The sequence below is a fragment of the Emys orbicularis genome, chromosome 4, assembly GCF_028017835.1.
Source record: "Emys orbicularis isolate rEmyOrb1 chromosome 4, rEmyOrb1.hap1, whole genome shotgun sequence".
Lineage (NCBI taxonomy): Eukaryota > Metazoa > Chordata > Testudines > Emydidae > Emys > Emys orbicularis.
The window spans coordinates 1174314-1201335 of record NC_088686.1 but is presented as its reverse complement, the minus strand read 5'-3'; positions in this window follow the sequence as shown (position 1 = coordinate 1201335).

Below are 27022 nucleotides of genomic sequence, written 5' to 3'. Positions count from 1 at the left end.
AGGCGAGATTAAAAAGAATGGGACTGTTCACCTTAGAAAAAGAGAGCCAACTGAGTGGAAATATGATAGAAGTCTATAAAATCATGAAAAAGCAAATAAGGAAGTGTTATTTACTCTTTCACATAAAACAAGACCCAGGGATCATCCAACAAAGCAAACAGGCATCAGGTTTAAAACAAACATAAAGAAATATTTATTTACACAACGCACAGTCAACCAGTTAAACTTGTTGCCAGGGGATGTTGTGAAGGCCAAAAATATAAGTGGGTTAAAAAAAAGAAGTAGATAAGTTCATGGAGGATAGGTCCATCAATGGCTATTATGGTCAGGAAAGCAACTCCATGCTCTGAGTATTCCTACATCTCTGATGTCCAGAAGCTGGGACTGGATGACAAGGAATGGATCACTCGATAAATTGCCCTGTTCTGTCCATTCCCCTTGAAGCATCTGGCACTGACCACTGTCAGAAGATAGGATACTGGGTTAGATGGACCATTGGTTTGACCCAGCATGGCCATTCTTATGTTCCTATGACTTATCCCCAGCCACAGCTATTCAGAATGCAAAGCAGTCTGTACTAGTTAAACCACAGAAAACAAGGCAGGAGCAATTTGAAAAATCATAGAATCATACAATATCAGGGTTGGAAGGACCTCAGGAGGTATCTAGTCCAACCCCCTGCTCAAAGCAGGACCAATTCCCAATTAAATCATCCCAGCCAAGGCTTTGTCAAGCCTGACCTTAAAAACCTCTAAGGAAGGAGATTCCACCACCTCCCTAGGTAACCCATTCCAGTGCTTCACCACCCTCCTAGTAAAAAAGTTTTTCCTAATATCCAACCTAGACCTCCCCCACTGCAACTTCAGACCATTACTCCTTGTTCTGTCATCTGCCACCACTGAGAACAGTCTAGATCCATCCTCTTTGGAAACCCCTTTCAGGTAGTTGAAAGCAGATATCCAATCCCCCCTCATTCTTCTCTTCTGCAGACTAAACAATCCCAGTTCCCTCAGCCTCTCCTCATAAGTCATGTGCTCCAGCCCCCTAATCATTTTTGTTGCCCTCCGCTGGTCTCTTTCCAATTTTTCCACATTCTTCTTGTAGTGTGGGCCCCAAAACTGGACACAGTACTCCAGATGAGGCCTCACCAATGTCGAATAGAGGGGAATGATCACGTCCCTCGATCTGCTGGCAATGCCCCTACTTATACAGCCCAATATGCCGTTAGCCTTCTTGGCAACAAGGGCACACTGTTGACTCATATCTAGCTTCTCATCCACTGTAACCCCAGGTCCTTTTCTGCAGAACTGCTTCCTAGCCATTCGGTCCCTAGCCTGTAACAGGGCATGGGATTCTTCCGTCCTAAGTGCAGGACTCTGCACTTGTCCTTGTTGAACCTCATCAGGTTTCTTTTGGCCCAATCCTCTAATTTGTCTAGGTCCCTCTGTATCCTATCCCTACCCTCCAGCGTATCTACCATTCCTCCCAGTTTAGTGTCATCTGCAAACTTGCTGAGAGTGCAGTCCACGCCATCCTCCAGATCATTAATCTCAAACTATGTAGCTGAAAAGTTAAAAACAGATACTTGAGTGTTAAAAGTCATTATCATAAAATCCCTGAGGTAAGGAGAGAGAACTCCCAGGCCAAGAGGGATAAATTCCAGCGACGTGCACAAGGTGTGGGAAAAAGTAATATCCCAAAAGATGATGCATGTTCAGCGGAGGTACACAGTGTAATAAATACAGGAAATATGGACATTTTGCAGCTGTTTGCAGCACCAAAGCCATCAGGAAATTGAGTAATATTACAGAATATGAAGAGCCTTTGCTTCTGGGATCTATGACACAGAGCCTGCCTGGAGAGTGAAACTGTGAATAGTCATGGCAAGAGTATTTACTTTAAAATGGACTCGGGAGCAGATTTCACAGTCATCTCAGAAGCGACTTACAATCACCTTCAACTCCTGCTAGAGCTGAAGGCACCTGACACTGCTCGGACTATCCCTGGAGGGATTCTGAACTACATGAGCCAGTTCACCACAGTGACAACTTACAAAAGCTGTACATTCAGAGTGCATGTGATGAAAGGGTCACTGACCAACAGCCGCCTCAGCTGCAGTGTGGTAGTCATGGTAGGCTTAGTGAGAAAGGTGGGAGAACTTGATGGAGTAGGTGGTGATATTGGACTTTTGAAAGGAGTTCCAGTACAAATAACCCTAAGAGATAATGCTGAACCATATAGTGTGCATACACCTCACAGGTCTCCTATCCCATTACTTCATAAATGGAAACTGAGTTAAAGAGAATATAAGGGACTGGCATAATTGAGAAAATCTGAGCCAACAGCCTGATGTGACATGTTCAAATTCCTTTAGCCAAAGAAAGTGCTAAACTGACTATATATATCACACTCCTTGGGAGATTTTGCTTTTGAAGATTAACTTTTGGGATTACTACAGTACACCTGAACTTTTCCAAAGAAAGATAGGAGAACTGTTAATGGACACAAATGGAGTTGTAGTTTTCATGGACAATATTCTGATATATGGATCTTCAGTGGAAGGATAGAAAACCCTCAATGAAGCCTTAAGCCTAAACCTAATCAGATACTCTGGAATGAAGCAAAACAAGGAAAAATGTGTTTTCTGCCTATTCCAAATTGAGTTTTGGGACAGACAATAAATGAAGGTGGAATCAGTCCTAGCCTGGAGAAAGTAAAAGCAATCTGAGAACTGAATGCACCAAGTAATGTACCAGAACTGAGATATATAGACAGGTTGGTAAATTACCTGTTGTGGCAGAGCTCCGACCTTGTCCCTGTGGGTCCCGCACTTCTAGGCAGTTTATGCTAACCTCAGGGGCTCACTGCGACCCTCCACGTAGCCCTTCTCTCTCTAGGGTTACAGTCTACTGAGCACTTTTCATCATAAGCCAGCAAGGAGGTTGGTGAGAGAACTCCCACAGTCTCTGTTGTCTCTAGGGCTTATTTCAGAACACTTTAGCCTCCTGTCCTGTCAGGGGCCTGTTTTCCCTTCCCAGGAGGTGTTTCTGTAGTGGTGGGTTGGAGGGAACCCGGGCCCGCCCTCTACTCCAGGTTCCGGCCCAGGGACCCTTATGTTAGCAGCTGTTGGCAGCCAACCTTTCACTGCCAGAGTTCCTACATTTCCCTGAGCCACTTCCCCACAGCTCTCCTGCTTCTCCCTTCTTCACTCTTACCTTAGGGCTCCCTTACTGATGGTTTGAGGGTGACTTCATTAACCAGCCCTTCAGCCGCACTTCCTCCCCTCTGGCTTCCTGGCTCTCCCCAGCCTGACTGGAGTGAGCCCTTTTATAGTACCAAAAGGGCCTTAATTAGAGTCAGGTGTTCACATTACCTTAATGGCCTCACCTGACTCTTTGCAGGTTAATTGGAGTCAGGTGTTCTCATTAGCCTGGAGCAGCCCCTGCTCTGGTCAGTCAGGGAACAGAAAACTGCTAATCTAGTGGCCAGTATATCTGCCTTCTGCTCCTCTGCTGTACCCCACTGGCCTGGGTCTATCACACTGTGTTGATACGTACAAGAACTTCATGCAGTGACAAAACCACTGAATGAATTGCTAAAGTCCAGCACATCTTCATTAATGGTCTGGAGGATGGGATAGATTTCACCCTCAGCAAGTTTGAGGATGACACTAAGCTGGGGGGAGAGGTAGATACGCTGGAGGGTAGGGATAGGATATAGAGGGACCTAGACAAATTAGAGGATTGGGCCAAAATAAATCTGATGAGGTTCAACAAGGACAAGTGCCGTGTCCTGCACTTAGGATGGAAGAATCCCATGCACCGCTACAGGCTGGGGACTGACTGGCTAAGCAGCAGTTCTGGAGAAAAGGACCTAGGGGTCACAGTGGACAAGAAGCTGGATATGAGTCAGCAGTGTGCCCTTGTTGCCAAGAAGGCTAACAGCATATTGGGCTGCATTAGTAGGAGCACTGCCAGCAGATCGAGGGAAGTGATTATTCCCCTCTATTCGGCATTGGTGAAGCCCTGGCTGGGATGATTTAGTTGGTGTTGGTCCTGCTTTGAACAGGGGGTTGGACTAGATGACCTCCTGAGGTCTCTTCCAACTCTAATCTTCTATGATTCTATGATCTTGAATATGGGGCCAAATCAAGAAATTACCTTCAAAAAGGTAAAATAAATTATCTTAGCATCTCCAGTTCTGAAGTACTATGATGTGAACAAACCCACAATGGGAGTCACTGAGGATGCAAGCAGCCATGACCTAGGTGGTGTATTGTTGCAACAACATGAGTCAGAGTAGAAGTCAGTTGCAGTTTGCTCTCACATATCAGAAGCAGAAAAATGAAATGCACTGATTGAAAAGGAGTGCCCGGCAAGGGTATGGACACATGAGAACTTTGACACGTATCTGTGTGGACTGGATGTATTTACACTGATAACAGACCATAAACCACTTGTAAACCTGATCAATGGAAAAGATCTGGATCAAACAGCGCTGAGATGCCAACGACTATTGATAAGATTAATGCAATTTAACCCGATTGTTAAATATGTTCCTGGGGGAAATTCGGTAGTAGCAGACTCTCTGTCATGGAGTCCAGCATTGCACTCAACTACTTCTGAGCTCAAATATGACGCAATGGCATATGTGGATGCTGTGGCCACATACTGACCAGTTTCAGAAAAGAGATTTCTCCAGCTACAAAAAGCAACCTCAAACAGACATGCGACTTCAGGAAGTTTTAAGTTACATTAGTGCCGGCTGGCCCAAATATCTGAAGGACACTGAGTGACAAGAAATACTTTGTGATGCATGGACAATTAAGTGAGTCAAATGGACTCATTATTAAAGGCAATTGCATTTTAATTCTAAACAAAATGAAAAGAGAAATCCTAAACCTCCGCCATGAAGGACATAAAGGATTAACTAAATCACGCAAATGGATCAACCAGTCAGTGTGCTGGCTGGGTTCAGCAAGGACATAAAGAATAAAATATCTGCATATGGACATTGCAGAACTGACAGGCAACACAACATGAAGAACCTCTAATAATAACACCCCAACCAGAGAGAACTTGGAAAAGACTAGCTGCAGATTTATGCAAATTCAGAGGACATCATTACCTGGTCATTGTGGACCATTTTTCCAGGTGTGTAGAAATAATGTACTTGAAAGATATAGCATGCCACAGTGTTCTTGAGAAACTGAAGTGCACTTCTGCTCATTTCGGTATTCCAGGGCAGCCAGTGACAGACAACTGACCTCAATTCCTGGAGTGGAATTTAAGCCATTCCAAAAGAAATATGATTTTGATCATATTACTAGCAGTCCATGTTACACACAAATGAATGGAGAGGCTGAAAGAGCTGTACAGACAGCCAATACAATCCTACAGCAGGGACATCTATTCCTTGCTCTTCTGAGTTACAGATCAGCAACAATAGCATCTACTGGATACAGTCCAGCATAACTCCTGATGGGAAGACAACTCAGAACAGCGGTTCCAAATTTGGAAAAGACTATCTCCAAAGCGGGTAGACATGAAGAGAGTAGCCAAATCAAATAAAAAGCCAACAAGAGCTTACAAACACTTTTACAATGGATGCCACTCAGATATAGCAGTGGTTCTCAAAGCTGGTCTGCCGCTTGTTCAGGGAAAGCCCCTGGAGGGCCTGGCCAGTTTGTTTACCTGCCGCGTCCGCGGGTTCGGCCGATCACGGCTCCCACTGGCCACGGTTCGCTGCTCCAGGCCAATGGGGGCTGCGGGAAGCGGCGCGGGCTGAGGGATGTGCTGGCCTTGTATCCATGTATCTGGCCATGTGCACTTGTTTATTCCTGTTGGAGCTCTATGAAAAATGAGTTGAGCAAAAGTTGAAACCTTCTCTCCATATTAGTTCAGTTTTGCTTATTTTTTCAGGTAGCCAAGATAAACTTATACACAAAGTGCACAGGGGAAATGAAAGTGACATGCTGAAATGTAGTTAAAGTGACACCATCACAACAGGGAGAGCTTTCATAAGAAGGTTGCTCCTAGGTAGTTTGAGGGAAAATAGAAATTCAACAGTGGTTGTTCAGAAAATTTCAGATGCCTAAAGTTGATTTAGGACCAAATATTAAAAACTTGCCTCACAAATTCCATCATTTTTCCATTTTTCCTACTTAAGTTTACCTATGCAAAACCTGAGATTTGGTGGAAATTGGGGCTTCAGAGATCTAAGTATTGCATATGTGTAATGCCAACAGGTGGAATTGAACCTGGAATCTCTGAAGCTTAGCGTATGAGTCTCTTGAATACGGCGTACAGATGTGGTTGCCCCATCTCTAAAAAGATATATTGGAATTAGAAAAGGTTCAGAAAAGGGCAACAAAAATTATTAGGGGTATGGAACAGCTGCCGTATGAGGAGAGATTAATAAGACTGGGACTTTTCAGCTTGGAAAAGAGACAACTAAAGAAGGATATGACAGAGGTCTATAAAATCATGACTGGTGTGGAGAAAGTAAATAAGGAAGTGTTATTTACTCTTTCTCATAACACAAGAACTAGGGGTCACCAAATGAAATTAATAGGCAGCAGGTTTAAAGGAAACAAAAGGAAGTATTTTTTTCACACAGCACACAGTCAACCTGTGGAACTACTTGCCAGAGGATGTTGTGAAGGCCAAGACTATAACAGGGTTCAAGAAAGAACTAGATAAGTTCATGGAGGATAGGTCCATCCATGGCTATTAGCCAGGATGGGCAGGAATGGTGTCCCTAGCCTCTGTTTGCCAGAAGCTGGGAATGGGCGACAGGGGATGGATCACTTGATATCTGCCCTGTTCTGTTCCTTCCCTCTGGGGCACCTGGCATTGGCCACTGTCGGAGGACAGGATACTGGGCTAGATGGACCTTTGGTCTGACCCAGTATGGTAATTCTTATGTTCTCTACTCTACTGCATGAGCTAAAAGTCACAAGCTATAGTGTAAAGACAAGTCTCACTGTGTCAGTTTTTCCTTAGTTTCAGTATAATTGCTTACATGCGAGAGACCTCGCTGAATTGCCAGACGTCGCCCATACGCATGCTGGCAGGATGTTTCAAACAACAAATGACAGCCACAAGCCAGGAATAGTGTGAATCTCTTGTCACTGCACATCCACACAAGTAGCAACATCAAGGGAAGAATCATCCAGGCTTGAAAGCAGTAGGAAGCACATTCATATTGTACACTGCAATAGCATAGTAACATCTAATTACCGTTAGAAAAACTTTCCATATCGAGATAAGTGGATAGTTGTCAGCACTGTTGAAACCAAAAGGCTGTTAAGTCTTTGCAATTGAAGTAATTTGCCTTATTTTCCTCTGTCTATCTGGTTGTTGAAAGGAGTTGGACCTACAATCATGCTTGTCTAAGAAGCATGCATCATCCGCGTGCACGGAGATACTATGGTGACAGCAGGTTTAGTTTCTAATTTTCCCCAAATAAACACACCACAGCTGAGCATTTTCAAGCTATTTTCTTGTCTTTTACCTTTCTGAGTGAATTAATCAGCCTAGTCAAGTGTCTCAAAAGCATATACAATGCCTTTGTTCTTTACAGCCCTCAGAAATGTCTGCTTGTTTGGTTGTTGTGTGTGTCAAATCAATGGTTTACAGCTAGATGTGTAGCGCAGCACAGTACTCCTCCACAAACAGGTACACTGTTCTTTTCTCTTATCAGCAACCAACATTGGAAAGAATAAGATTAAAAAGTGATACAAGAAAATAGGATTTAATTTCATTACCGCAACAACAGGTCACACAAGAATTCCCAGATCCTTGTCCATGTGCCTTCAGATTAGACTCATAGATTTTAAAAGTAGAATCACCTAGACTGACATCCTGCATAACTCAGGCCAAAGAATGTCACCCAGTCATTCCTTCAATGGAGGCAATTATTCTTCACTAATATATATGAAAACTACATCAAGTGCAGTAACTTCTTGGAGAACATATCTTTTTAAAAGACATCCAGTCTTTAAATAAAGACTCCTAGTGATGATGAATGTACAACCTCCTTTAGTGAGTTGTACCTTCACCATTAAGAATTTGCATCTCATTTATAATTTCGTTTTTAGCCTCTATTTCCAGCCTTTGGCTCTTGTGATTTTGCCAAATTGAAGGGGCCTCCCCAAATGTCAGACATTTTTTTCCTAGGCAGGTATCTACACACTGCACCCAAGCTGCTTCGGAACTTTCTCTTTGATAAACTAAATCAAATAAATATAAGAACATAAGAACGGCCAGACTGGGTCAGACCAAAGGTCCATCCAGCCCAGTGTCCTGTCTACTGACAGTGGCCACTGCCAGGTGCCCCCAAGGGAATGAACAGAACAGGGAATCATCAAGTGATCCATCCCCTGTCGCCCATTCCCAGCTTCTGGCAAACAGAGGCCCAGGGCTGCTGGAACAATGTGTATAGTGGAGGTGCTGAGAGCCATTGAACCAAACTGTAAACCCTGGATATAATGGACACCACTTCAAGCCAGCGGGTGCTGCAGCCCCCCCAGAACCCCTAGTTCCAGCTCCAGCACCTATGGGCTAGGGACACCATCCCTGCTCATCCTGGCCAATAGCCATTGATGGAACTAAGGGCTGGGGAAAGCCAACAGATGCGAAGGAGCACGTGGTTCGGACAGAGACATCCCTTAGGGGAGGATCTACTAATGGAGATTGTCTATGTCCTAGTAAGGAGGAGAAGATGGAAGAGGATAAAATACAGGTAGGATCTGTTGAGAAACAGTCTAATGAAAAAAAAGGCCCATTCAATTACATCATGTAATGGGAGACAGCTAAAAAGTGACACGTTTTTAAAGTTCTTATGTACCAATGCTAGAAGTCTAAATAATACGATGGGTGAACTAGAGTGCCTCGTATTAAATGAGGATTTTGATATAATAGGCATCACAGAAACTTGGTGGAATGAGGATAATCAATGGGACACAGTAATACCAGGGTACAAAATATATCGGAAGGAGAGAACAGGTTGTGCTGGTGGGGGAGTGGCACTATATGTGAAAGAAAGTGTAGAATCAAATGAAGTAAAAATCTTAAATGAGCCAAACTGTACCATAGAATCTCTATGGATAGTAATTCCATGCTCGAATAATAAGAATATAGCAGTAGGGATATATTACCGACCACCTGACCAGGATGGTGATAGTGACTGTGAAATGCTCAGGGAGGTTAGAGGGGTTATTAAAATAAAAAACTCAATAATAATGGGGGATTTCAACTCTCCCCATATTGACTGGGTACATGTCACCTCAGGACGGGGTGCAGAGATAACATTTCTTGACACCTTAAATGACTGCTTCTTGGAGCAGCTAGTCCTGGAACCCAATATTGATTAGCATACTTGTTGCTAACAGCAGCCAAACTAGTAGGCCCTTTTGCTGGCCTGTGCAGCAGCCTTAGCCTTAGCATGACTGAGCCAGGAGGGGAAGGGGTTTGGGCAACCACTGGAAGGGAGCCTCTTGCTCAACCTTTGCCTGACCCTGCACTCTTCCTGAAGAAATCTCTGTTGGACGTGCTGGGGTCTGTGTTTTGGGAGAAAAACAAGATGCTTATGTATATTTGCCCTCTGGGATGTTTGTCAGGGCCTCAAGGCATGCAGACTCTGCAAAAACACCCCTGGATAATTGGTAATTTGAGGAAACCTCTTGCTTAGCCTTTGAAATTGCTTGCTTATTGGCTACTGACAAGGATAAATACGGGGGGAGAAGTTTGGGCTTGTTGGATCTCTTCATGGATGCATCTTAGGGTCCCCACAGGCAGACGGCATATTGGCCATCAGAAGGCTGCCGCCATACCACTCGAGAGCCACACCAAACTTCGGTAATTATTGGGGTTGGGATGTTTTACTAACCTGTTGCGGAGATGTGTAAGTGCATGAGACTAGAATAAAATGCAGCTTTAAGTGAGAACACTCTTGTATTGTATGGCTTGTGCCAGCCACCTACCAGTCAGACAGACGTGTCTCCATTGATAGATTTTCTGCCACCGCCTTGCCAAGGCTAATAGTGCCCAAGAGTTTAGGGTTTTTAGAAACACAGTAACAACGGCAGGATTTCATTAGAAATATCCTTATTCAATGATGACCCCTAATGATCCATTGACTAGCCAGTTTTTAAATCACTTAGTGTGTGTTATGGTGGCTTACTATTTCCCAACTTTGACTGAGTAATGATTGCAAGATCAGCCTTAAATTACACAGGGAATGTGCCCCACTCGACTCCAATTGAGGCTACATCAACTCTACGAGTGAGGGGTGTGATTCTGCTGCTGGTAGATATGCTAGATGGTAGGGATAGGTTTCAGATTGGGCCAAAAGAAATCTGATGTGGTGCAACAAGTGCAAGAGTCCTGCACTTAAGACGGAAGAATCCTATGCACTGCTACAGGCTGGGGACTGACTGGCTAAGCAGCAGTTCTGCAGAAAAGGACCTGGGGATTACAGTGGATGGGAAGCTGGATATGAGTCAGCAGTGTGCCCTTGTTGCCAAGAAGGCCAATGGCATATTGGGCTGTATTAGTAGGAGCATTGCCAGCAGATCGAGGGAAGTGATTATTCCCCTCTATTCAGCACTGGTGAGGCCACATCTGGAGTATTGCGTCCAGTTTTGGTCCTCCCACTACAGAAAGGATGTGGACAAATTAGAAGGAGTCCAGCGAAGGGCAACAAAAATGATTAAGGGGCTGGGGCACATGACTTTCGAGGAGAGGCTGAGGGAACTGAGGTTATTTAGTCTGCAGAAGAGAAGAATGAGGGGGGATTTGATAGCAGCCTTCAACTACCTGAAGGGGGGTTCCAAAGAGGATGGAGATTGTATGTTCTCAGTAGTGGTAGATGACAGAACAGGGAGTAATGGTCTCAAGTTGCAGAGGGGGAGGTTTAGGTTGGATATTAGGAAAAACTTTTTCACTAGGAGGGTGGTGAAGCACTGGAATGGGTTACTAGGAAGGTGGTGGAATCTCCTTCCTTAGAGGTTTTTAAGGCCAAGCTTGACAAAGCCCTGGCTGGGATGATTTAGTTGGGGATTAGTCCTGCTTTGAGCAGGGGGTTGGACTAGATGACCTCCTGAGGTCTCTTTTGACATTCTAGGATTGTGTGATTGTGTACACATCCTTGTGGTAGCTCTCAGGGAGCCAGCATGAGTCTAACTATCAGTGTAGCCATGGTAGCAGCAGCAGTGGCACGGCCGAGCCATGCTGAGTATATAACCAATGGATATAGCTGGCACGATTCAGCCACGCCTCCACTCCCCATGCTACCACAGCTACACTGATAGTTATACTCATGGTAACTTGATGAGCTAGCAGGGGACTCATACCCCTAGGGTGTAGTGTAGATAGAGCCTTAAGCTTTACTTGGAGCGATTTCTTTCTGCCTTTAGCACACTTGAAACTTTTACGTACAGAACATTTATAACTACAGACAGGTTTTAAAAATAGTGTCAGTATGATTCATGACAAATGACGAGGTGACCCGAGTAAAGCATCTGCTACTTTGAAGCTCTAGGGGGGGTCTCTGTAAAATGCCTAAGGGATTAAAAGTCTTTCATACAGAAGATCTGAAAGTGCTTTGCAGTCTGCATTGTAAATTGGGATGACCAAAATGCATAATTAAATGAGAAATCTGATATAACGTGTCACCCTTCTCATTGTTTTTGTCATGCTGTCCTTTTAAGTTTAAATGCCAACATAAACTGTTAACTTGTTACTTATCCAAGGCTTTGACATCAGTAGCTAGGATCTACATAATTGCAGCCATCCAGGTTTGAAACATGCAGCTTGTTATATCTTTTATTCCAGCTTTGCTGCATTAACTTTCCAAACGACTAGTGCCGAGAGCTGCCACAGCTGCAATATGGATTTTTGTACACATGAAATGAAGAGAAAATACTGTGGCTTGATGCTTTGATTTTGCATGCATCAATTACTTTATAGCAAAAAGCCTTAGAGACGCTATTAAACAGTGTATTTACAATAATGCCTAAAATCCTCATGCAGATAATGTAAATGTTTTCTACACACTGAGAATACTGTAGGTTTCAGAAAGTCCAGTGAGCAACTTTGGTTTTCTTCAAAACCAATCTCTTCTAGGTTAAAGAGATCAATAGCCTTTGCTATAAGCCCTAGAAGTCTAGAAAGAATTTGATACATCTTTTTGAATGATTTTTTTTCTATTAGTGGCAGTGTCTCTCTAAAAAAAATTAGAACAAAATAAGCTCTTGCCGAGGGTAAAAATGACTGGGGAGAAGAAAGCTGTCTTGGCGAGTGTACTCTCCACTGCTATTAATTTTACCCAGGCTGGTACATTATGAGGGGAGAGACCTGTGTAGGAGGCTAATCTCACTGAGCCAAAAGTCAATCACTTGCGTTGGTATTTGATGGACGTTACCTTGATACAATAAAAATGTGGGCCGTTTATCTCTGTTTCATCCCCACTATGCTCAGCAACATTCCTAAAGAGGGAAAAGATCTTCAGGCTTCACAGAACAGATTGAATTTGTGTAGGCGGGGGCTTTGCGGTGTCCGAGGTAGGTCTGGTTGATGGCAGAAAGCTAGCTAAAGTACTTTGACAGGTATCGTACATGAGAGCAAACAATCCTTCCAGGGTTACAGTTCTTAGAGAACATCACTAGTACAGCTACTTCGCTCTTTTACGTTACAGTTCCAACTACAGAATGGTCTTCTCCACTGCAAGTGTTGTATTTATATTCTGGAAGGACAAACTATAACACAGTTCACCACTTGTGGGCCATTTTAGCCTATTCAAGACCTAGAACTTGGTCTCAAGGAGCTTCTGGTCGCCAAGTACACAAGGTTACATCAAGGATTATAGAAAGTTCTTCGAGTTCTGTGCCTGTACCAAGAAACCACAATCAAAGGCCTAGGTATCCTCCAGCTCTGCCCACACCTCTGCAGCCTTGGTCTATTATAGCAATGGACTTTAATGCAGAACTGCCATGATTCCAGGGACACTTGATAATCAACGACCTCCTAACAAAGATGGCACACTTCATCCCAAGCTGTACTCTTCCTCCTGCATGGGAGATAGCTCGGCTCCTCCTGGAAAATGTCTCCCACTACCACAGGTTACTGACAGCCATTGTATCAAACCATCGACCCCCGTTCATTTCCTGACTCTAGTGGGAATTTCTCAGACTCCTTGGCATCGAGTCCCTCACCTTGTCTGCTTACCATCCGCAGACTGATGGGAAAACAGAGAACCCATCACATCTGGGAGCAGTATCTTTGCTGCTTTCTGAGCTACCAACAGGACAACCGGCTCCTGCTGCTGGGCTACGCTGAGTTTGCATATAACATGCAATCCAGGCCTTGACCCAGCATAGCCCGTTCTTTGCAAACTATGGCTTTCACACCCGCTTCCACCCAGACTTTCCTGGGAGCTTTCCAGCACCAGCTGCTGTGGATTTATCCTCCCACCGACACCGTGTGCACCAGGAGCTCACGCAACACTTGCAGTCTGCCAGAGAAGCCTATAAGTACCATGCAGATCCAGTCTTCCAGGCTGCCCCCAATCCAGCCATCCGGGACAAGGGGTGGCTCTCTGCTCAGAACCTCACATTGAGCTGTCCATCTGCCAAACTAGACTACCAATACCCGGGCCCCTTCAAGGTTACAGAATGGGTGAACCCAGTGGCCTCCAGGTTACAGCTGCCCGCGTCCTTGTAGATCCACCCCATCTGTCACATCTCACTTTTAAAGCCCAACACTAAGAACCCATACCCACGATGCTCCCACCCACCACAGTCCATCAGCAGGGGGAGTATTTGGTCCATGAAATCCTCGACTCTCAGTGAGTTAGGGGAAGACTCCAATCCCTGGTGGACTGGGAAGGCTCTGGTCTGGGTGAGCGTTCTTGGGAACTGGCAGAGAACTCCCATGCCCCAGACCTGTTGTGAGAGTCCCATCAGAAGTACCCCAAGAAACCAGGCTCTAAGGCCCCTGCGAGGTGCCCTGGGGGATGGGGGGGATTAATGTCAGGAATCAGGGGCTGCAGAAGATCCCGTTTCTGAGCAACCTAACAAGCACAGCTGGCCAGCAGTAGGCTGCCTGGTTGGCTACACTGCCTGATTCGCTGGAAGAGTCAGCACACCAGCTGCTAAGCCCAGCAGCAGCGGTTCAGTGGCTGCTCAAAGCATCTTCCCACAGCTGCGATATCTCCTGTGCCTGCTCATTCCCAGCCTTGTACCCAGCCCTGCCCATGCCTTGCCTCACTCCATGTAACCCAGTCCTGACCCTTGGCTCCTGATCCCTGACTCTAGGTCTGCCCCTGGGCTCCTATTCTTGAACACTGACTCCCACTCTAACCACTAGGAATGGCTGCCCACATCCCGGTCACTGACCTTGCCTGAGTACGGTACTTTACACTTGTCTTTACTGAAATTTGCCTTTTGATTTCAGACCAATTCTCCAATTTGGCCAGGTCATTTTGAACGGTAATCCTGTCCTCCAAAGCCCTAGCAGCCCCTTCCAGCTTGGTGTCATCCACAAACGTTGTAAGCATATTCTCCACTCCATTATCCAAGTCATTAATGAAAATATTGACGAGTACTGGACCTACACAAGGCTTTATACAACTAACCATTAGATAAAACAGCTCAAGCCCTGACATAAAATCAATGGGCAGCAAAAGCTAAATCACACAGATAAGTTTTCAGTCTCAATTTAAAACCAAAACACACTCGGCTCCCCCTTCTGGGCACGAGACAAGGCCAGAGTTGAAGGAACACCAGTATAGAGACACCCGCCAGATACTCTGGACTAAACTTATGCAATGCCTCCTAACTAAAGAGAGCAAGTTTAAAAATCAGTGAAGTATTTGACCAGCACCCAATGCCTTAGCATGTCACCTGTCTTTGTGCGAAACCTAGCAGGGGCATTCTGCACTCACGAGTATTTATGCTAAGTCCTATCAGGCAAAACAGCTGATAAGGCTCAAATTCTGTCTTAAGGTTAAAAGGAAAATACCTAATATTCTTAAAGCAGAATTGATAGCAACCTAGTGAGGGTAGGTTGTTCTAAGGGTAGGATTCTGAAAGGTCACAAGATTTTAAAGTAATCCCTCCTGTTTCTTTACTGCTGAAGGGCAGAAGAGTGAAATCATTAAGGGAGGGAGAAACCAACTGTAATATTTAGCAGCATGAGCCTGATCCACGAAGGCACTTAGAAGCCTAAACATGAGATTTGCCTAAGTCCCAGTTTTGGCTCCACTGCTATCTGCAAAACTCCCGCCAAACCCTGTAAGCACTTAAACTCACTCAGCCTCTAAGTTTTCTGGGGAAACGGCACCTGCGTTCTTGACTCTGGGTATGCGCACTGCTGCCTCCTGATGTCCATCTCCTGCCTAAGCCCCAGACAATCCACGATCCGGGGAGAGGTAGGCGTTCCTCCACCTAAGGCACTTGCAGGGCCTGATCCAGTAAGTGTGCTCAGAGACTGCCCACCTGATCGGGTCCCATGCCAAGTCCAGCTGGGGGAGGTGGTATGTCTAGCCCGGTGGGTACCACACTCATCTGAGATGTGGAAGACCCAGGTTCACTTCCCCCCTTTGCTGGGGATGGTGGGAGAACATGAACAGGGGTCTCCCATCTCTCAGGATAGTGCTCTAACCACTGGGCTACAGGACATCCTGGTGTGGGGATCCTTCCCCCTCTCCCACTGAAGCAGTTATACTGTGGATAACACTGCACCTGGGGTCTCCCGCCTCCCAGCAGGGGCCATAACCACTGGACTACAGAGTCATTCCTGCTCTCTCTCGCCCAATGGCTGTTCCGTTGTGGACAAAGACTTAAACAGCCATTGGGCCAGAGAGAGCGCGTGGTGAGACACTCTCACTGGCAGAGCATTGCCTCTGCAATGGATAACAGCTTGTGCCTTTCTTCGTCTGCTGTTACAGACTCTTGTCTCTCAGCCCCTGGCTCCCCTATCCAGAGTCTTTGTCAATGCTCAAGCCTGCACCTGAGCCAGACACCACACCCGCAGCTGGCTCCGTAGACAGCGACTGTTCTCAGTGTTGGTTGCGTTAACTCTCCGACTCCCCGGCCTCAGGTGACAAGTTTCACGCCCAGCAGTTTTGTAACACAATATCAGACATGTTGCATGAATCTAGAATTGTTTCCCATACAAACATCCTACAAAAACAATGACATCAACATTAGTTTTTAGCTTTCAGCAGAAACCCCACATGACCCCCTTCAGTGAAATATATAGAGGATGGTCAGACACAGGGTAACAGGCCTGGCCATGTGTGTGTCACACCTCGTTTATAGAATTTAAATCATAGTTGCCAGAGGACAGAAGTCACATGGATGCTCAAATGCAGGAGGTTAAAGTGGAGCATATCGATAAACTACTCAACATTAAACAGAAGAGCAGCATCTGAAATCAAATACAAAATGGATTAGAAACAAACCAGGACTGGAAGTCCTGGCACAGTCAGGGAACTATGATTCGATTGGAATAACAGAGACTTGGTGGGATAACTCACATGACTGGAGTACTATCATGGATGGATATAAACTGTTCAGGAAGGACAGGCAGGGCAGAAAAGGTGGGGGAGTTGCGTTGTATGTAAGAGAGGAGTATGACTGCTCAGAGCTCCGGTATGAAACTGCAGAAAAACCTGAGTGTCTCTGGATAAAGTTGAGAAGTGTGAGCAACAAGGGTGATGTCGTGGTCGGAGTCTGCTATAGACCACCAGACCAGGGGGATGAGGTGGACGAGGCTTTCTTCTGGCAACTAGCAGAAGTTGCTAGATAGCAGGCCCTGGTTCTCATGGGAGACTTTAATCACCCTGATATCTGCTGGGAGAGCAATACAGCGGTGCACAAACAATCCAGGAAGTTTTTGGAAAGTGTAGGGGACAATTTCCCGGTGCAAGTGCTGGAGGAACCAACTAGGGGCAGAGCTTTTCTTGACCTGCTGCTCACAAACAGGGAAGAATTAGTAGAGGAAGCAAAAGTGGATGGGAACCTGGGAGGCAGTGACCATGAGATGGTCGAGCTCAGGATCCTGACACAAGGAAGAAAGGAGAGCAGCAGAATACGGACCCTGGACTTCAGAAAAGCAGACTTTGACTCCCTCAGGGAACTGATGGGCAGGATCCCCTGGGAGAATAACATGAAGGGCAAAGGGGTCCAGGAGAGCTGGCTGTATTTTAAAGAATCCTTATTGCGGTTGCAGGAACAAACCATCCCGATGTGTAGAAAGAATAGTAAATATGGCAGGCGACCAGCTTGGCTAAACAGTGAAATCCTTGCTGATCTTAAACGCAAAAAAGAAGCTTACAAGAAGTGGACGATTGGACAAATGACCAGGGAGGAGTATAAAAATATTACTCAGGCATGCAGGAGTGAAATCAGGAAGGCCAAATCACACTTGGAGTTGCAGCTAGCAAGAGATGTTAAGAGTAACAAGAAGGGGTTCTTCAGGTATGGTAACAACAAGAAGAAAGTCAAGGAAAGTGTGGGCCCCTTACTGAATGAGGGAGGCAACCTAGTGACCGAGGATGTGGAAAAAGCTAATGTACTCAATGATTTTTTTGCCTCTGTCTTCACAAACAAGGTCAGCTCCCAGAGTGCTGCACTGGGCAGCACAATATGGGGAGAAGGTGACCAGCCCTCTGTGGAGAAAGAAGTGGTTCGGGACTATTTAGAAAAACTGGACGTGCACAAGTCCATGGGGCCGGATGCGCTGCATCCGAGGGTGCTAAAGGAGTTGGCGGATGAGATTGCAGAGCCATTAGCCATTATTTTTGAAAACTCATGGCGATCGGAGGAGATCCCGGATGACTGGAAAAAGGCTAATGTAGTGCCCATCTTTAAAAAAGGGAAGAAGGAGGATCCGGGGAACTACAGGCCAGTCAGCCTCACCTCAGTCCCTGGAAAAATCATGGCGCAGGTCCTCAAGGAATCAATTATGAAACACTTAGAGGAGAGGAAAGTGATCAGGAACAGTCAGCATGGATTCACCAAGGGGAAGTCGTGCCTGACTAACCTAATTGCCTTCTATGATGAGATAACTGGCTCTATGGATGAGGGGAAAGCAGTGGATGTGTTATTCCTTGACTTTAGCAAAGCTTTTGATACAGTCTCCCACAGTATTCTTGCCGCCAAGTTAAAGAAGTATGGGCTGGATGAATGGACTGTAAGGTGGATAGAAAGCTGGCTGGATCGTTGGGCTCAATGGGTAGTGATCAATGGCTCCATGTCTAGTTGGCAGCCGGTTTCAAGCGGAGTGCCCCAAGGGTCGGTCCTGGGGCCAGTTTTGTTTAATATCTTTATTAATGATCTGGAGGATGGTGTGGACTGCACTCTCAGCAAGTTTGCCGATGACACTAAACTAGGAGGCATGGTAGATACACTAGAGGGTAGGGATCGGATACAGAGGGACCTAGACAAATTAGAGGATTGGGCCAAAAGAAACCTGATGAGGTTCAACAAGGACAAGTGCAGAGTCCTGCACTTAGGACGGAAGAATCCCATGCACTGTTACAGGCTAGGGACCAAATGGCTAGGAAGCAGTTCTGCAGAAAAGGACCTAGGGGCTACAGTGGACAAGAAGCTGGATATGAGTCAACAGTGTGCTCTTGTTGCCAAGAAGGCTAACGGCATTTTGGGCTGTATAAGTAGGGGCATTGCCAGCAGATCGAGGGACGTGATCATTCCCCTCTATTCGACATTGGTGAGGCCTCATCTGGAGTACTGTGTCCAGTTTTGGGCCCCACACTACAAGAAGAACGTGGAAAAATTGGAAAGAGACCAACGGAGGGCAACAAAAATGATTAGGGGGCTGGAGCTCATGACTTATGAGGAGAGGCTGAGGGAACTGGGATTGTTTAGTCTGCAGAAGAGAAGAATGAGGGGGGATTTGATAGTTGCTTTCAACTAGCTGAAAGGGGGTTCCAAAGAGGATGGATCTAGACTGTTCTCAGTTGTACCTGATGACAGAACAAGGAGCAGTGGTCTCAAGTTGCAGTGGGGGAGGTCTAGGTTGGATATTAGGAAAAACTTTTTCACTAGGAGTGTGGTGAAGCACTGGAATGGGTTACCTAGGGAGGTGGTGGAGTCTCCTTCCTTAGAGGTTTTTAAGGCCCGGCTTGACAAAGCCCTGGCTGGGATGATTTAGTTGGGAATTGGTCCTGCTTTGAGCAGGGGGTTGGGCTAGATGACCTCCTGAGGTCCCTTCCAACCCTGATATTCTATGATTCTATGATTTGGGGGGGAAAATGACAGGGCCCAATGCAGAGCTCTGCAGACTGACCCGTGTCTGAGCGGTGTGCAGCAAAGGGCTCTGTGCAGCTGCCAGGATCCATCCACGCAGACCCAATTGCAGGATTGGTGCCCACGTGCTCAGTTGAGTGCCCCCAACACATTAAAGAATCCAGTTTGCTCCTATTGAAGTCCTTGTGAAGAAGAGACTCAAAGCCAATGAGAGCTGAGAGCATTTGGCCCTTCCTGGGAACAAGTGCCAGGTTAGGTCAGCATGAAAAGTTCAAAAGATGCTGAAGGTGAATGAACAGCCTTTCACTGGAGGAAGAAAACAAAAGAACACAAGTTCTACTGATAAATTGAGCTGGTTAAAAGCTGCATGAGCAGCAGGACAGAAAGCAACAAGAATAAATAAATTAATAGAAACCCCAGAGGCAGCAATTTCAGGCAGCTATGACCAGGCATGAAGTAAGGGCATATTGAAATTTTCCAAAGACTAATTATTAATGAGAGGAGAGAGCAGCTGTGTAGTAATGAGTAACCAAAACCTCTGCCAAAAGGAAAGGCAGGAGACTGGAGAACAATGGAAATGTTGTGCACAAAAATGGTAACCCAGGGATGGGGTTCTCCTGTGGTCCACAGAGAAACAGACAGTCTGTGGCATGTCATCTCCAGAGAACAGCAGAAGAAGGAAGGGTGGACAAACGTACAAAGAAAAGTCGGATGCAATTAAAGAGCCGTTCATAGGAACATAGGGCATAGGACTGGAAGGGAAACCTGGGTCAATGAGTCCAGTGGGACGGACTCGAGAGGCGTAGCGCAGCAGCCCCAGGAGGCTGGCACACAAACGGTGTTCCCACAAAAGAGGGGCTGTAGAGTTTGATCCTGCCAGGTTCTGAGCACAGTGGCTGAATCGCTCCAGTCCCACTGGAGGCTGGTCTCCGTGAGAGCTGAACGTACAGCGCACGTGGCTAGGTTGTGACCTTTGAGCCAGAGGCCTGGCCACCCTGATCCTGCAGATGCTGAGCACCTCTCAGCCCTCTCCAACATCGGTCTGGAGCGGTGAGACGTGCACATCTCGGAGGTCAGGCCCTGGAGGCAGCAGGGATTGAAGGACCATCTCCCCAGCCGCACAGAGCAGCAAGCCAGGCAGGTCCGTGGTCTGGAGCCCTGATCCAGGAATGGCGTTACTAGGTGCAACCACAATACAAACAACAACCATTTTCATCTATCACCCTTGCTAAGGCTTTCTGATAAAACGCCTGTGGTCTGGCACTGCGGTGTCCCTGAGCACTGAGACAGTCCCCGGAGAATCTTACAGCACTAGTGACCTCTGCAGCAGGAGGTATGTTGGAGTCACCACTCGTGGCTGTGAAACTTGCCAGTGATGACTGGAAGACGCTGGAGAACAGGAGGTGGAGAGCATAACGCTGCCCTGAGCGGTGATGGCAAGCGTGGAACAAGCAGCCAGTGCAGTATAATGAAGGGAAGGGAAGACAATTGAATTGAGAGATGAGCAGACGTGAAGATCTCACCACATTGCTTCGGCCAGGTCTGTACGGCGCAAGCCAGCACATTTCACACCAGCATGCTAAAAAAGGGCAAAGTCACCACTTTTGATCTCAATATGTACTCGCCCGTGTAGTGTACAGCAGACCCTAACGATGCTTGGAAGATATTTTTAAAACATAATATTTATAAACCTGTAACTGGGCCAACCCAGGCTCATGCTACAGGCAGCCTACCTCAGTTTTCCCTCTTGGACTGTTAAAACTTCGGGCTTTATCCTAGTCAAAAATACCCCTGTCTGAGGACCGGGTATATTAATAGAAAATAAACTGCAAATACGACTCTAAATCCCCACACAAAGTCCATTCATAAGTCCATACAACACAAGGTTTCTCTTCGTCCTCTCAGCCTTCCTGCCTGGAGCCTTTCCTGCTTTGGAAGGCTACCCCCAGTCCGAGTCCCAGCTCCCAGCACTCTCGACTGGAGCCTGCTCACACCTAACAATCTCTGGTCCCGGAGCATGCCCTCCTGCTGCCCCCAACAGGGCAACCACCGGATCTCTCCCCGGTGCGGCTCATTCGGTTATCAGCCCCTTTAGGGATGGAGCGAGCTGGCTTGTAACATAACCCAGTGTCAGCGCAATCCCAGCTGTCAGCCATTGACCAGACAACTGACAACACTGAGCCCAGGGAATGGGGACGACTGTTGTTGCTTTTTCACATTGGCTGTTTTGGTTAAAAGCTGCTTGGGAAAATGGGCACTTTTTCTGGCAAAAGTTTCCACAAAAAGTATTTCCAGTTTTTCAAGAAAAGTCCCTGACCAGCATTCCCTGGAGCTCTTGAAGTAGCAAAGGAAACACATCCACTGGGAATGGTTAAGTCAAACAAACAGGTTTGGATTTTTGTTACAAGATGTGTGAGTTTGAACGAGAAGGGGCCAAGACATCACAAATGCCAGAGGAGCTGGCGCCAGGTACCAGGCTCGCTCTATACTGACAATGCAGCCACGAACAGAGCGAGCTTAATGCACAAGGCATCCCCATGCCAGCTTCACATGAAAACACACAATTAGTGGGCAAGCTGCCAGGCAGGGGATGAGCCACAGCACTTCTTTACCAGTGTTTGGAGTTACACACCTTTCCCTCTTCTGCACAGGTAGCCAAACTGCCTTTTTGTGGAATTAATACTAGATCCCATTGATGCTGTGTGGAGAGATTTCTGTGATAAGTGTGGAACAGGATTACAAAAAGGATTAAAAGGTTGAGTTAAATTAAGAGTTATGGCCAGAAGCAAAGAAGCCCTAGAAACACCAGAAATCATGGGGTGAACTTGTGGGGACTGATGAGTAAGATGCTCTAGAATAAGAGCTCAGTACAGTTTGCTAAGCAGAAGAAATACCCACACAAGATTAGCATGAAAGGTTCAGAAATGTTTGGGGATGCTGATCCAAAGTCCCCAATTTGCATTTCACGTACCGGTCCTGTTGTATTAAGTTAGATGGAGTCAATGCGCTAAGGGCATTAACAGAACCCAGTCACAGTATTAAACAAGGGCTGGGGCTTGGAATGCGGAGAATTCCGCTTGCTTAGCACCATTGCAAACTCACTACTGAAAATCCTTTGAACCTCTTCTTAAAGACACCAAATAGAAGGAAAAACAGGTCAAGCATTTGAAATGTAAAGCAGCGGTTCTCAAACTTTAGCAACCTGAGGACTCCCATTTTGACTTATAACTTTTCAGGGACCCCCAATCCCATCTGCTCAGCCCCAGGCCCTGCCCCCATTCCACCCCTTCCCCCAAGGCTACACTTCTTCCTGCACCACCTCTTCCTGCCCCCCCTCCATCCCCCCTCCCTCTGTCGCTCGCTTTCCCCCACCCTCACTCACTTACACCAGGCTGGGGCAGGGGGGCAGGAGGGGGTGTGGGGTGCAGGCTCTGGGAAGGAGTTTGGGTGTGGGAGGAGGTACGGAGTGTGGGAGTTTGGGTGGGGGCTCTGGGCTGGGGCAGAGGGTTGGGGTGCCCAAGGGGTGACAGGTGCGGGCTCTTGGAGGGAGTTTGGGTGCGGGAGGGGGTGAAGGGTGCACACTCTGGCCGGACAGCGTTTACCTCGGGTGGCTCCCGAAAGCGACCGGCACATCTCTCTGGCAGTGGCTCCAAGGCAAGGAGCCAGGGGGTCTCCGCGTGCTGCCCCTGCCCGCAGGCACCACCCCGCAGCTCCCATTGACCGCAGTTCCTGGCCAATGGCAACTGCAGAGTTGGTGCTCGGGGCGGGGGCAGCTCGCGGAGACCCCCCAGGGGCCGCAGGGACGTGCCAGCCGCTTCCGGGAGCGGCGCGGTGCCAGGGCCGGCAGGGAGCCTGCCTTAACCCTGCTGTGCCGCCGCAAATCTCCCGGTTTGGCTTCAGTAGCCTCCGGGAGACAGAGGGAGGGGGAGGAGGTGATCAGCGGGGCCCACGGACCCCCTGGAGTACCCTCGGGGGCCCCAGTGATCCTCAGACCCCAGTTGGAGAAACGCTGATGAAAAGCATTAAATGGGCTTTCACTTTAAGGACATCCCCAGTTCCCTTTGCCTTTAGCTGGAGGCAGGTTTTAGGAGGAAAAGCCTCTGTTGTCTGACAGCCTCTGAGACGGTCTGTAGGATGGGACTCGCGGCCGTTCTAGGTGGTGGTTGGGATTCATCGGCGCCGGCTCCATGGCTGCTCTGGGGCTAGAGCACTCACGGGAAAAATATAGTGAGTGCTCAGCACCCACTGGCAGCTCCGCGGGTCAGTGGCCCCCCCAGTGCCTCCCACCGGCCACACTGATTGGCTCGTCCCCCTCCCGTCAGTGCCTTCCGCCCGCCACCGGCCACGCCGACCGGCCTCTCCCCCTCCCCCCAGTGCCTCCCAACCGCCACCGGCCACGCCGACTGGCTCCTCCCCCCAGTGCCTCCCACCAGTCATCGGCCACACCGATCGGCTCGTCCCCCTCCCGTCAGTGCATCCCGCCTGCCACCGGCCACGCCGACCGGCCTCTCCCCCTCCCCCCAGTGCCTCCCAACCGCCACCGGCCACGCCGACCGGCTTCTCCCCCCAAGTGACTCCCATCCGCCACCGGTCACGCCGATTGGCCCCTTCCCCCCAGTGCCTCCCACCAGCCATCGGCCACACCGATCGGCTCGTCCCCCTCCCGTCAGTGCGTCCCGCCTGCCACCGGCCACGCCGACCGGCCCCTCCCCCTCCCCCAGTGCCTCCCGCCCACACCGGCCACGCCGACCGCCCCCTCCCCCTCCCTCCAGTGCCTCCTGCCTGCCACCGGCCACGCCGATTGGCCCCTCCCCCCCAGTGCCTCCCACCCGCCACCGGCCACGCCGACCGGCCCCTCCCCATCCCCCCAGTGCCTCCTGCCAGCCACCAGCCATGCTGATCAGCCCCTCCCCCCAGTGCCTCCCGCCCGCCTTGGGGGAAGGGGTGGAGCGGGGGCTGGACCTGAGGCAGAGCTGGGGTCAAGTATCCCCCGGCAACTCGGTAAGTCGGCCCCTATGTTGGGATTCATCTGTGGCTGGGAGTCAGGGGGGTGTCACCAGGGCTCTCTCTTTGGCCTGGCCTGCTCAGGATGAAGACGACCCAGGGTCCCAGCAGCAGTGGGCGTGAAGCTCTCTCCAGCAGCCTCTCTTCTTTCCATCCATTCTTTTTGTTCCCACAAAGCCTCTGTCTTCTAAGGACCCAAAAGGGAGTGATGGAAGGAATAACTCCGCCCCTCATGTTTTTGCCACTAATTAGGCCTAATATCCAACCTACCAATTTTGTCTCATTAATTTCCAGCTCCACAAATGCTGTTTTAACCAGCATATTTCAACACAGTCCTTGAATCATTGCCTTGGCTTTTGTTTAGACTAATTCAGTTATTCTGTCTCCTTCCCATCAACATTTGTTATTACAGGTTCTTATATTGTCTTATGAAACTTGTATATTTCTTTTTACAGTTGAGCTCACTATTTGAGTAAATGGGCAGGCCCGACTGTCACAACAGTCCCCACGGGGATAGATAATCATGCTGAGTTACATCAGATTTTCCATTTCACAGAGTCAAGATAAATAAAAACCTAATGTCACCAGTTTACCTCTGAACCTAAAACTGGTTAATAATCTTCAATTTTCATCTGATAGTCACAACTGCACATAAATTATAGAGGGATTGTCAAAGGTTATTAATATCAAGCTCATTATAATTTAATACTCAGTTCACCAGCATGAAACAAGACCTGCATGGCTCTCCATGGCAACACCTTCGTCCGCATGCTCCGCCAGCAGTGGCAGAGGCAACCACTCCACTATTGTCTATTCGTCCCCCTCACTCCCAGTGGGATGTAGCCAGGTGCTCCACAGTGCCACACTGCTCAGTGACCTGGGAAGCTAATGGCTGACGAGCATCCCTAGCCTAGAAGCAGCAGACCAAAGAGGACACGTAGGGAGCAAGGTGCGTGTGCTGGTTAGCGCCGTGTTTCGGAATCCCTAGCTCTCAGAAAGCGGACTAGCATGGGAAAATCGGAATGAGCAGGAAACAATCCATTCAAATCCCAACGTGAGCCTCAGACAAGGGAGGATTTGGCCCCAGACAGGTAAGAGCAACATGAGCCAGAGAGTAGTGAACAGACAAATTGAAGTATTTAAATCCAATTACAGAGACTAAACTCAGCCTCCCCTCCCCCAAATACAAAGAAAATAAATCTGAACACCAACCACCAAAGCCCCCTTAGACCCACACACACGGTCATGTTCCCGGAGAGCACTGCTCTGAGTACCGTAACCCCTGGCTTCCCCGGGACATACAAAAGTTCATATGCTGAGTGCTCCTCGAGGGCAGATGACCGTCGTTAACACAATGTGCCACATCTCTCCTTTCGTCTGCATGCAAAGAGCTCCAGTGAGATACGCAAAGAACTTCCTTGTTGGTATTAAGGACTCGATTGTGCCTGGCCCTGGTGTGGGTGCGCATGCATACAGGGCGGGTGCTACGCTCTCCCTGGCCTCACAGGAACCTGGCCCACTCGTGGGCCTCATCCTAGCACAACGGCCATGACTGCTCTAGGCACTAGCAGAGCTGTGAATTTAAGCTCCCAGGCTGGTCTTTTGAAAGTGTTGTGCAGGTTTCCTTTGAGGATGAGGACTGATAAGTCAGACGGATAGGTCAGATAGGACACGCACCATGGAACAGGCCACCCAAATACCCTGAGAGAACCTGCTTCAATACAGAAATAAAACCCCCTCCAACCGCACACCCCTAGTTGTCACCTACACCCCACTCTGGAACCCATACAGGCGATCATCAAACAACTACAACCCATACTCAATGGGGACCCAATCCTGCAAGAAATCTTTCCTGAACCCCCTCTTCTGGCTTTCAAACAACCCCCCAGCCTCTCCAAGCTCATCATCAGAAGCAAACTCCCCACAGACCAGGACACACCAACTGCACCACTTTAGCACTTAAGGGAACACACTCCTATGCTGATGGGAGAGAGCTCTCCTGTTGGTGTAGTTAATCCACCTCCATGAGAGGCAGTTGCTATGTCAACAGGCAATGCTCTCCTGCTCACATAGCACCGTCTACACCACGGGTTAGATCAGTATAACTACGTCACTCAGGGGTGTGAATTTTTCACATCCCTGAGTGACGCAGTTACACTGATGACAGAATCAAGAACTGGAAGGGACCTCGAGAGGTCATCTAGTCCAGTCCCCTGCACTCAAGGCAGGACTAAGTATTATGATTAGGGGTCTGGAGCACATGACTTATGAGGAGAGGCTGAGGGAACTGGGATTGTTTAGTCTCTAGAAGAGAAGAATGAGGGGGGATTTGATAGCTGCTTTCAACTACCTGAAGGGGGGTTCCAAAGAGGATGGAGCTCGGCTGTTCTCAGTGGTGGCAGATGACAGAACAAGGAGCAATGGTCTCAAGTTGCAGTGGGGGAGGTCTAGGTTGGATATTAGGAAACACTAATTCACTAGGAGGGTGGTGAAGCACTGGAATGCTTTACCTAGGGAGGTGGTGGAATCTCCTTCCTTGGAGGTTTTTAAGGCCCGGCTTGACAAAGCCCTGGCTGGGATGATTTAGTTGGGAATTGGTCCTGCTTTGAGCAGGGGGTTGGACTAGATGACCTCCTGAGGTCCCTTCCAACCCTGATATTCTATGATTCTATGATTCTATGATTATCTAGACCATCCCTGACAGGTGTTTTTCCAACCTGCTCTTAAAATCCCCAATGATGG